At 45.7% G+C, this 13,176-nt stretch overlaps 1 pseudogene; it reads right to left on the bottom strand.

Moving 5' to 3' along the window:
* Positions 1–12,589: 12,589 nt before the first annotated feature.
* Positions 12,590–12,688, bottom strand: LOC144786310 (U6 spliceosomal RNA; annotated as a pseudogene).
* Between the last annotated feature and the right edge of the window lie 488 nt (positions 12,689–13,176).

Consider the following 13,176-nt stretch of genomic DNA (forward strand, 5'->3'; position numbering starts at 1 on the left):
TTTAATCATATCATCTTTTGTACTTCTTTTAGTGGTTCATTCTTTTGTTCTCTTCACGTTCTTTAATTGTACTTTAAGAAGCCTTTCTCCCAACCAACTGCAGTATAATTTGGTGCACTGTGGTCTACCCTCAAGGGCAGCAAAAGGGGATGCTCCCGTAATCAGGTTAGGGACTGTGTGGTAGGCTCACAACATGTCTTGAATAGCTATTTCTAGAGGTTTACCATTTATAAATGCAAGTTGGATACAATAAATTATCATCCTAGTAGCTCTTTTAGAAAGGCCATTTGTCCTTGGTCAATACTAGGCTTGTTTTCCGATGTATAATGGATACTCTAGATAAAAATCCCTTCATCGCCTCTGAAGTAAACTGTACTCCATTGTCTGTAATTAATATGTCTGGTATGCCCTCTTTGTTAAAGGCACCTCTTGAGAAATCAATCAATACATTTTTTGTGGTTTAGTTCACCATTCTGATCATAATTCAATGAGACTCGTCATCAATGAACACAAACCTAAAACATTGTCTTCCTTCTTATTTATCAGACCAATAATGTCTAATTCTAAATTGTTCCATGGTATACTAGGAACTTGTACAGGGGCTAGTGGAGCAGCATGGTTTACTTTAGTTTTGTCACTAGTCACACAACTGTAACACTCTTTTACTTTCAACTTCACTTTAGCGCCCATTTTAGGGAGCCAATAATTGTACCTTAGTATAAAATGTATTAGCCTTCTACCTAAATGGCCCTCGTTTTAGAGCCACAGTCTTATTTTGTTGGGCCACAGAGGTTCTGATTCTGTCCCTTCTCAACACCAGGTCATCAATAATGTTCAATTCATCTCTGACCCTTTTGAAGTCCATCAGATCTTCATTTTGGGAACTGTATTTATGAGGCCAACCTTGTGCTATGTATTTCTTTAGTTGACTCTAGATGTAATCTTGTTGACAATTCTCGCTGCTCATCTTTAGATTTTGCATCTTTAGCTATTTAAAAAATCTGATAGTCATTCACTTCCTAAGTATCATCTATTTCTGAAGGTGCTCTAGGTAAAAACTCTGCAGCTAGATTCCGTTCCCTAGGAACGTACTCTGTGGATACCAAAAACCTTCCAATCCTAGGATCCATTTAAGTATGCGTGGAGTACTATTGTTGGCACTTTTAGTGGAGACCAGGTCAGTGGTTTATGATATGTTCTCGCTATGAATTAAAGGCCCCACAAAAATATTTGAAATGTGTGATAGGCCAAAAACATGCCAAGGCCTCGTAAACCACCATGGAGCAGTTGCTTGCTGACTTGACATGGTACGGAAGTCAAAAGCAACTATTTTCTCTTTTCCTTCTACCAGTTGTCACAATGTGGCTCCAAATCCCTTATTAATAGCAACCATAGTTAAGTAAGTTGACCTGTTATAATCATCTTTCCGAATGAAGGGGCAGAAAGGATAGCATTTTTTTAGAAGCTCAAAAGAGTTTTGGCACATCCTAACCCACTTAAAGATTGTTCCCTTTTTTAACATTCTCTGAAAATATATGTGATTTTTGATAAATGTTTCACATATTTGAATATATATTCAACTAATCCAAGAAGTGACTTCAATTCATCCTTATTTTTAGGATGGTGGGTCCTCTTCACTGTATCCAGAAGACTCAATTTAGGTTGGAATATATCCTTTGACATAGTATGTTCCAAGTAGTCTACCAGGCTTACCCCTTATTGTCATTTGTCTCTCTTTAAGGTGTACCCTGCTTCACTTAAGAGGCTCAACACTGAACGTCATACTTCATCATGTTCTGATACTGATGAGCCACATAACATTATATCATCTTGAAAGAACATCGTATTTGGAACATTAGTTAATACTTTCTGCATTATTTTTTTTTTTACTGCAGAGGAGAGGCAACAGAACATGAATGACCCCAAAGGAGTTATAAAGCCATTAAGGGCATGGAATCAGGATGTAGTTTTGATGATAGGCCATTGATTAGTCAATGACACTAAGCAAATAGCATGTCCAATGGTATTTAACATATCATTTATACGAGATAAGAGATGTTATTAAAACCATATTTGGTTGTTGAGGTTGAATACAGAGGTGTGTGTCATTATTGTGTTTCTTTAACCAACTCCACTTGGGCAAGCCATTCTGAACACTCAATGGATTCTTTGATACCCAGATCAGTCAGTCGGGAAAGTTCCTTTTGCAGGGGCTCTTGCATCAAATGAGGCACATTGCCTGCCTTATGTACTGCTTTATGTACTGCTGGCTTGGCATTGGATTTTAATTGTACTTTATGTTGGAGGTCTTTCTTCCTTAAAATGTTCAGGTAACTCATCACTTACTTGATCCCCATTATTGACCTATTCACCAATTGCACCTGCTCTGGGTTATTAGTCAAAGGTAATTCCCAATTCTTTCTGATGGTGCCAAAGTTTGATCCTTTCTCCACTATATAGAGTTTTCCTACAGAGGCTCTATGTGAGTCTGTAGTATCCTGCATTTCTAAGGTTTAGTATTATTCTCCACCTACTCAGCCAGTGCCTGTGCTCTGTGCAAAATAGAATGTTGGTGTCATGATGAGCCTCGGAATGTTGGGACACTGAGAGCTGAGGTGACAGTTAGGCATGGGCAGAACATTAGACAGGCTGCTCCTGGTGGGGCTCTGATCTACATCATACTTACCTGATGTTCTGAACCTTACTACCTGTTAACTACATTGAATAAAACATCCTGAATTACTACCTCCTGTGTGGACCTTCATCATTATATATTTTGGCGACGAGGTGACAAACCTACAGCTGCAAGCAGATCCTAGGTACCTGGCAAACAAGAGGACCTGGAGATGGCGCAGTCTTAAACAAACTACTGTGACTTCTACCACAATGTACAAAAGCGGAGGAATCCACAGGAAAGGAACATTTCAAATCAATATTAAGAACGATAACAAGCGAGAAACTACCATTAAAAAGAAAACAAAAGTAGACAACACAAGTAAGATGAAGCACTACGCCCTACAGCCCCACCAGTGTCCTCCCCAACGGACAGCCCGAGCCCAGGTGTGCTGTGCTCATCCTCTACTCATCCTGGCCTTTGGCTTTACCATTTCAGTCTGCTTCACTGCCACGCGCTTTCTACAACTTACAGACACCTGTTTGTTTCATCTTGATTTTCCAACAACAGTAAGATGTGGCTGCTGAGTGATATGCCTTTTTACTACATTACGGAGTGTGATCCTCCACACCTGATCCCTACATTGTTTGATCCTGTGCACATCCTGCTGACTTTTGTTGCACTAGTGTTGCTGTGTTTGATCACTTTGTATTGCTGAGGTGGCAACATCTACAATTTAAAGATTTTAATCTTCACCTCATGCATTGCGCTGGTCTCTACCTACACCTTCAGTGTTCCTGTTTTGTAAGACTCAATCTTGCTCCATACATTGTGGGGTTTCATTTATTTTGTCTATTGTCTATTGTTGACAGATGCTATTTTGGAGATTATGAATTCCTTTAATCTCCCTCAACTAGTTCATCAGCCTCCTCATAATGGAGGACATACGTTGGATGCAATTTTCTCTAACAATAATTCTATTTTTGTTAAAGATATTCTGCCTCTCACATGGTCTGACCATAAAGCGGTACTATTCCAACTGACAGTCCAGCCTCCTTTTCAAAATAGGGAACCTGACATTAGCCAGTTATCTTCATATCAGTGGTCCAAAACCAATCTTGACTCCTTAGAACACCATCTAGGACAAGCCATAAGTACTCTGCGGTCAGATCCAAATGAAGCCTCAGAGGCGTACATGGCCATTTCAAAAGCGGTCCCAAAAAAAGGTACCAACAGAAATAACGTTTAAAAATCTGCATCGTGGTACTTGGATGCTCTCCGGCTCCAAAAACAAAATTGCAGGAAACTGGAAAGGGCTTGGAGGCTAAAATACATATTTCACTCAGCAAATAGAAGCTTCAAAAAATTTGGCTAAAGAACTCTTCCTGGTCATAAACAAATTGACTAAGCTCCCTGAGACGAAAAGTAATTACATCAGTCAATCTTTTTGTAAAGAAATTGCCTCATATTTCTGCCACAAAGTGGAATTAATATATAACAAATGTTCTATCTCCAGTGAGCTTCCATTTAGCAAAGGCTCCATAAATGTCCTTGATGTAGATACCATTAGTTTTTCTGCCAACCTTAAACAATTCACAGTCACCACTTCGGATGAAGTCTTGAAGCTAATTAATTCCACGAAGTCAGGATCACCATTTGACCCATGCCCTCCTTCGGTACTAAAACAAATACCAGCTCTCATTGCAACATCTTTAGCCGACATCTTTAACGGCATGTTCAGCACAGGTATCTTTCCTGATCTTTGGAAAAGGGCTTCCATCCTGCCGCTTTTGAAGAAGACAAATTTAGACCTGGAAAACCCAGCCAATTACCGTCCCTTCTCCAGGTTACCTTTTCCGGCCAAATTGGAGGAAAAACTGATAAACACAAAACTATCAAAGTTTATTCAGGATAATCATCTTTTGGATCCTTCTCAGTTCGGCTTTAGGGCCGAACACAGCACCGAGAAGACTCTAATAAAAACAACGGATGAGCTAAGAACTATCCTGGATAAAGGGGGCTCTGCAGCACTTATCCTTTTGGACTTGTCTGCGGCCTTTGATATGGTTGACCATGTCACTCTTGTCAACCGTCTCAGTAAATTGGGCACTGCCGACAAAGCATTGACTCTACTCCAATCATTCCTGACTAACAGAAACTATTCAGTTGTGTTGGAGAAATGTTCTTCCGGTTCGTTTATACTCCCTTGTGGGGTTCCACAGGGATCATCTTTGAGTCCTCTGCTTTTCAATATTTATGTTTCAGAACTTGCCCCTCTGGTTAGATCTTTTGGTTTTTCCCCTACGTCTTATGCAGATGACACCCAAATTGTGGTGGCAGCCTCGAACAACATAGATGCTACTTCCTCCCAGTTCCACAACTGTATGAGAGCAGTCAGTGGCTGCATGGAAACTCACTGTCTCAAGCTAAATGCTGAATGAGATGGGAACTCTTCCCACTCCTGTACAAAAAGCAAGAAATCTGGGCGTAATAATAGACGACAATTTAAGTTTTAATAAACACATCAGGTCGGTCCTCTCGGCCACCTTTAACTCCCTAAGGATCATTAAAAAGATTCTTCCGTTTATCCCTATGACCATAAGAAAAACAGTTGTCTCTTTATTGATCTTATTGAAATTGGACTATTGCAATGGTCTTCTTGCCAAACTTCAAAAACAACATATGAAGAAACTTCAGAGTGTACAGAATGCGGCTGCCAGGCTTGTCTTCAACCTGCCTAAATTCCATCCAGTTTCATTTGCCATCAAGGAATTGCATTGGCTGACGGTTGCAAACCGTATCAAATTTAAGGCATTGTGCCTTACTTTCAAAGCCCTGCACGATGAAGGCCCTAGCTATTTAAAAAAATCTCTTTCATGGTATGTACCTAAATGAGAACTTCGCTCTAAAAATACCATGACAAGGCCCTGCTCCAGGTTCAAGAGACAAAAATGGAGAGGCAGTTGTTTTACCACCGAAGCCCCTGCCCTGTGGAACAGTTTACTTATAAACATCAAGGCAGCTCCAAAACTGTTGGGTTTCAGGAAGCTAATAAAAACCTGTCTTTTCAATTCTTAGGTGCATAATTACTCTCAGCACCAATTACCCTCACCTGACTGCCAGTCAAACAACGCCCAGACACCTAAGGGTATTCGAGCACTTTAGAAACATTTTAACATAACATATTGACACCTTGGTCATATTTCATGTCGTTTTCTTCAAATATGCTTTCATCTGGATGTGAAGGTGTTCAACTATGGCGGTATGTGATGTTATATATTTTTTACCTACTGAAGGAAATGTGTTTGTACTTTCCTTCCTCATTGCTTGGAAAGTTTTGGAATCTAGTATCCTGCCTATTTTGCGTCTGTCTGTACTTTACGAGTCATCCAGGGTGATTCAGACATTTTTTTAATGGTATTTTTCTCTCACCTCAGACAAGGAGTCTCAGACCATCATAACCACTGCTTTGTGTCAGTTTACTTGCGCGCGTAAATCTCCTCAGCCTGGATACAGCGCGTCTCCCTTCAGGATCCTTTGTGACGTAAGACACTCCTACGTGACAGTACTGACAAAGTTGAACAGTTTGGTGCTTGTACGTGCTGGGAGCCACCCGGCTCTCCTTTGTCCTGCGTGCCTCCATTTTGCGATTATGGTGTTCCTCACTTTTCATCCTGCAACCATAATGCATTCTTTCTTTGCCTTCTGGGTCGCATTTGGGACATCTAGGAGAGCCCCTTCAACAGCTGTGTTTTTTCAGATGCTCAGTTTTTCTTGGATTTTGAAACGTCGTGATTCTGGTTGGGAGTAAAGAATTAATACAATATTGTCATCTAGTGGCCATTTAGTGCCATGCTTTTGAACAAGGAAAAGAAGGGTCACTCGATAGTGACTTGATGAAAGATTAAACAACCTGCAGAGAAGTGACAGTGAGGAAAAGCATGACACCAAGGTGGATCCAAGAAATAACACCAGGTAGAGTAAGCAGTATTCCCATGTCCAAGGGAGGCCTGAAGTGGTTACAATGGAAAAGTTGCTGAGGACCATTGTTACACGTGCACAACCAACTAACAGTCAGCAAGTTGAATGACAATGCTATTTGTTATTTATGCATATTTTATGCTTAGCTGTGATTACACTATATGCATCTTTGTGTTGTCTTACTGCATGTACATTGTACAATGGAATTGCGTTTATCCACATTCATCCACCATGGGATTGTATGTTGGTTCCCCTTGAGTCATCATTGTATGCTTATGAACTCTGGGTACACACCTTCAGGGGTTCTTTTTGAATTTAACGTGTGTACTACTTACACTTTATTCTTCCCTACATATGGATGGCTATGGGTTCTAGTCCCATTTGCTCACTACACTCTTGCCTGCATGGGCTACACCTGACGCTTATTTATTTATTTATTTATTTTCTTGTATAGCGCAGGAATTCGACCCCCGAAGGGGTATCTCCGCGCTTGTGTTCTTACCACAAGCCAAGAGCCAGAGGTCAGTAGACAAACAAAACAGAGTGCAGGGTTTAGATAGTCAGGAACAGGTGTGTCTTTAAAAGTTTTCTGAAAGCTCCTAGATTGGAGTTTTGTCTCAGGGTCAGGGGTAAGGTGTTCCAGAGCGTTGGACCCCTATAAGAGAGTGCTCTACCACCCTGCCTTTCCCTTTTAATCCGCGGGACTTGGAGCAACAGTTGGTTCATAGAACGCAAAGAGCGACCTGGCTCATAGAATTTGAATTTTTCGGTCAGGTATTTTGGACCAGTACCAAACAGGCATTTATGAATTACGCAGCAAATTTTGAACTTAACCCGCTGGCGAATGGGCAGCCAGTGGAGTTTGTTCAAAAGAGGGCGTGAAGGGGATCTAGCTGGGACATTAAGAACCAGTCTTGCTGCCGTATTCTGTGCTACCTGTAGTCGGCCAAGTTGTTCCTCGTTGGCAGAGAGAAGGAGGCCGTTACAGTAATCTAGCCTGCTGATCACAAGCGTTTGAACCAGTGTTTTCCTGTAACTATCTGCTAGGTACGGAAATACACGCCTCAAAAGTCCAATGACCCTAAAACAAGATCCAGTGACCTGAGTCACGTGATCTTTCAGAAGCAGCGACTGATCAAGGCGTACACCAAGGTTTTTTACTAGCTGCTTGGGGCAGGGAGCAGACCCTAATTCCAAAGGCCACCAGTCAGGTGACCAAAGGAAGGAGGCTTCCCCGAAAAGCATGACCTCCGTTTTACCCACATTACATTGTAGGCAATTGGAGGTCATCCAATCGGCTATAGCTCCCATTCCTGCAGCGAAAGTGTGTTTAACTGCTGGCGTTAGGGTCTGGAAAGGGAATAAAAGCTGGGTGTCGTCAGCATACGATATGGGCGTAAACCCGTATTCTCTCACAATGTCGGCCAAGGGGGCCACATACACATTGAAAAGTGTCGGGCTTAGGCATGAGCCCTGAGGAACCCCCTTGGTGAGCTCCCTGGAGATAGAAAAATGGGAGCCCAATCGGACAGTTTGTGAGCGGCCCGAGAGAAAACTCTCTAGCCATGACAGGGCGGATCCGCCTATCCCTACCCTCTTCAGACGACCGATGAGAATTTCATGTGACACCATGTCGAAGGCAGCGGACAAATCCAACAGCACCAGAATCATAGAGCCTCCTCTATCCTGTGCCATCCTGATGGTGTCAGTCACGGAGAGGAGGGCTGATTCGGTGCTGTGATTAGGTCTGAACCCAGATTGCGAATGGTCCAGACCGCCCGCTGCCTCGATGAAATTAGACACATGAGTGTTCACATGCTTCTCGGCCATCTTACTAAGGTAGGGTAGGAGAGAGATCGAGCGAAGATTGGAAAGGTCCGACCATGGCAGTGCCGCATTCTTCCGAATAGTGTTTACTATCGCCTTTTTCCAATCACTTTAAGGGAGAGGTTGATCACCATTTGAATGCCAATGGAGAGCAAATTACCTAACGGACCAACCATTTTAGCAGGAATGATATCTGTTGGAGACCCTGTCTTGATTTGATTATACAGGGAGACAACATCAGGTAAGCTAACTTCTGGAAATGTAGAGAGCCGGATGCTTTCACATTTACGTGTCCTGAGGACAGGATGATCAACATCACTCCTAAGATTTACGGCCTTTGTGATCTTCTCATATATTGACTCTATTGTATTTTCAAAAAATGCTGAGATGTCATCGCAAAGAGTTTGAGAGAAATCATCAGGGCTTTCACAGGCCACGGGTTTTACAAAAGATTGAAGAATTTTGTAAAGTTCTCTGGTGGAGTTGCCAGCTTCAGCCAGTTGTAAAGCGAGACTATTCTTCCTGGCCGATTTTATATTTTTATGGTAGGTGGCCAGAGCCCCTAAGTACAACTTCCTGCTAAGGGTTGTGTGTAACTTCCTCCAAATTTTTTCGAGCATTCTACACCCCTGTTTCTCCACTCTCAGCTTTTCCGAGTACCATGCTTCCTGTTTAGATCTTGGGTACTGTTTATGGAGTTTCAGAGGCGCCAGTGAATCCCATCGCCTCTAGGAGGGCCCTGTTGAACTTATTGAGACCACTCTCGACATCATCATTCTCAAGAATGAAGGGTTCTTTCCATATCCTCTGTAGCCCCTCTAGGGTTACCTTATGCCACTGTCGTCGCCAGACCGCTGGGAGAGGCTTGTGGCGTGGCAAGTGAAGGCCTAAGAGTGTAAATTCGACCATGTAATGGTCAGACCAGCTTACCGGGGTTGAGGGATCACATTTTATCTTAAGGCAGTTGCAAAAGATTAAATCCAGGGTATGTCCACCTGTATGTGTTGGACCACTATTACGAATTACTAGTCCTAGTGTTGAGAGATCGGAGAGCAAGGATACTGTATCTGAGTGATTCAGGAGGTCTATGTGAATATTAAAATCTCCGAGTAAACTAAAGTCTTCCTTAGCTTTAAAATAAGGGGCTAGTAGTTCCATTAGAGTGAGCGAAAAGCTCGTACTCTGCCCCGGAGGGCGATAAACTAATGCTCCTTTCCAGTGGATTTTTGATGTGGAACTGATCTTAAAGATCATAACCTCCATCAAAGAGCAGCATCTCTGATCAAGTAGAGAGACCTTCAAGCCTTCTCTATATATGACAGCAATACCGCCACCTATTTTGATGGGGCGATCTAGTTTGAGAACCTTGTACCCAGTAGGAACCCCCAGCATGATGACCGGCACCGTGTGGGGCTTCAACCAGGTCTCCGTAAGGAAACAGATATCTGGTGAGACAGTGCTAACAAGGTCCCAAAGTTCCTGGTAGTGTTTGGGTAAAGAACGAATGTTTAAAAGGAAACATTTTAGCCCAAATTGTATTGGGTTTACTACGATGTTGCTACAGGTGGGGTGCTTGATGGAAGGATCATGAGGGCAAAACCCTTCGGGTATTCTGTTGTCGCCATCAGTGGGAGGAAGAATAAGAGAGGCCTGATGGCGACAGCTAATCAAGGAAAAAGGACCTTCGAGACACGGCCATGTGTCTTGCATGCATCCTAATGGAAAGGCTGGTTGTAACTCTTTCAATACCTGAGCAGAATAGCAGATGGTATGATGCCCAGCAGGGTCCAAAATCTTAGGTGTAGAGCCCATGGCCCCTTGCCCCGTTCGGTCGCGGACGGGCGCAGACGGGCTTCTCTTCGGCTTGTCTTAGGCGCGCTCTTAGGCGCACCCCTGCGCGCGACCGCTGCGCGCTCAGATTGGTGGAAAGGCTAAATAGCCCTTTGTCCCGGAAGACTAGTGCGCTAACCGCAGCTCCTAGCGGAAGTGAGCGGCTCTTACCTGTCCGCCCTCCACTCAACGGCTCTAAGTGCCGAGTCGGACCAGGGCGGGCAGGCTGTATTATCGAGCGCAGCCTTCCTCTACAAAAGTGGACCCCTGTTATCCCCCAGGCTCCTGGAACCACTACGACCAAAGCGGGAAGACCACCAGCACAGTAGGCAGGTATTTAAAATAAAATAATACAATTGTTGCAAATACGGCGATATTTAAAAATTGCTTTAAAAGCAAATCCTGAGTTCAGGCAGCCCCACACATCAATACTTTGATTATTACTGGCACTCTGGAGCAGCTTGCTGGCGAACAGCGGATCGGGAGACTCTGCCACCGTCCTCCTTATGGACTCCACACAGACAGGAAACGCTTTTAGGCTCCACCCCCCCTCCTGCCAGGTGCTATATCAGACCTAACCACCCGAAGCACATCCTGACACACCAAGCAACAAAGGCCTGGACAGGGAGGGAGGGTGGGAAGTATGACTGGGTCGAGGACGAGTAGGACTAAGAGTAATGGGGATTACCGTACGTAATCATATGATTACCTCTACGTCCCTCGTCCTCGACCCAGTCATCACTCATGAGGCATACCAAAGCAACGCCCAAACAGGCCTTTGGCAACCCAAACACAGCAAACAATACAGACCAGACACAAAGGAGTGCAGCAAGCACAAAAGCCCAAGAAACAAAATAGAACTCAGAGCGGAGGGGGAACCCCCACAGCTTGCAACACCCCACAACCAAAAAAAAACAAAGGTCCCGTCATACAGGGCACAAACCAACCTGTAGAGCCCCACAAACGTGGACTCGGAGGCCCAGGTCCCAGCACGACAAATCTCATCAAGAGACACACCATGGAAAGCAGCCCAGGAGGCAGACACGCCCCGAGAGGAACGCGCCTGAACCCCCGCTGGACAAGGCAAACCAGCACCACGATAGGCAAGAGTGATGACAGCCGTAATCCAACGAACCAAGGTGAGCCAGGAAGCAGCTCACCCTCACCAGCCACACCAAAGGTCACAAAGAGAGAGTCAGAAGAACGAAACTCCCCAGAACGAGCCACAGAAAACAGATCAGAAGGAGAAGAAGGAGAAGGACACAAAGAAGGAAGAACCAGCTCCTGAGAGGAACGGAAACGGGAGCGGACTTCGGGGACAAAATCAGGATCCAAAGAGAGCACCACAGCGCCATCCAGAAAACGCAAAAACGGTGGGGAACAACGCAAAGCCGCAAGCTCCCCCAACCGCCTCGCAGAAGTGATGGCCACCAGAAAAGCCACAGTGCAGAACAGAAACTTAAGGTCCACAGTCTCCAAAGGCTCAATAGGCCAACCGAAGAAAGAAAAAAATCCGGGTCCCGGAAGGCCCGGACAGCAGCCCACTGGCCCCTCAAGGCAGAAACAGCAAAGCGCTTCCGAAAGCCAACCAGAAAAAACTGAAGGACAGCAGACACAGGGCAAGAGGTAGGTGACAAACCAGAAGAGGAACACCACCCCGAGAAGGAAGCCCAGCGCTCCGAGCAGGAAGACAAAGTAGACGGCCTACGAGAGGCCTGCATCACAGAAATGATGTGGTCGGGCAGACCACGGACCCCAAGAGACAACCGTTCAACCACCAGACCGCCAAGGAGAGGGGAACCAGAAGAGGGGACGGGGACCTCAGAGGAGAGGGGTAGCGGGGCAGAAGCCAAGGAGGGCCCACCGCTAGGCCCAGCAGCAGAGGAAACCAGGACCTCCTCGGCCATAGCGGAGGAACAGCCACCACCTGAGCCCCCTCCCGCTGAACCTCCAGCAAGAAGGCAGGAATCAGAGGAAAGGGAGGAAAGGCATAAAGAAGCCAAGGAGGCCACCGGAAAGACAAGGCATCCACACCCCAGGCGCCCACCTCCGGAGACCTGGAGCAGAACAGGGGAACCAGGCCATCGGACCTGGAGGCGAACAAGTCCAGATCCGGAGTCCCGAATCTCAGGCAAAGCAAGCGAAAAGTCTGGGAATCCAGGCACAGGGACAGAGACGAAGAAAACCTCCTGCTCAAGGAATCCGCCACCACATTGTCCACACCACGAATATGTTGAGCAGACAGGGCCAGAAGATTCTCCCCCGCCCAGTCCGAAATGGAGCAGGCCAACGGGTCAGGGAAGAACTGCGGGTCCCGCCCTGGTGATTGATGTAGGCTTTAATATGGAACGCTTCACAAATTTGCGTGACATCCTTGCGCAGGGGCCATGCTAATCTTCTCTGTATCGTTCCAATTTTAGTATATGTGCTGGGCTCTGGGGGGCTCCCATGGACCGTCGTGGGATTCCTTGGAGAGGGGCTGCTGGGCTTCCCTTTCTCCTCCTGGGCTCAGGTGACCTATGCTGCTTGGCTTCGTGGGTCTTCCTGTTTCGTTTCCTGCCCTGGTCTCTGTTCACGCTGCTGGTGTGCTGTGGATCTTCCAGAACTCCTGCTACTCGATGTTCTTTCCTGCTGGATCCAGGAGTGCAGGTAGGGGTTTGGGGCTATGAGCGCTGGGTTGTTGTGGTGCGCGCTCCTCCCCTTTGGATTCCCCGATCTCGCCAGTGCCTCTTTGTCTTGTGGGGGCCCTGGTGTCGGCTCCTGAGTGTGCCTCCGGGACGCGTTGTTCGCCCTGCTGCACTGGGGCGGCCGGCGGCGGTGCTTTTCCGGCTGTCTCGGCGGCGTCTTCCTGGGTTTGCGCGCATGCGCATTGTCCTCTGTTACACCCGTCTGCCGTGTTCGGTGCCGGGTGCTGGTGTGGGCGG

Source organism: Lissotriton helveticus, chromosome 10 (genome assembly GCF_964261635.1).
Source record: "Lissotriton helveticus chromosome 10, aLisHel1.1, whole genome shotgun sequence".
NCBI classification, from domain to species: domain Eukaryota; kingdom Metazoa; phylum Chordata; class Amphibia; order Caudata; family Salamandridae; genus Lissotriton; species Lissotriton helveticus.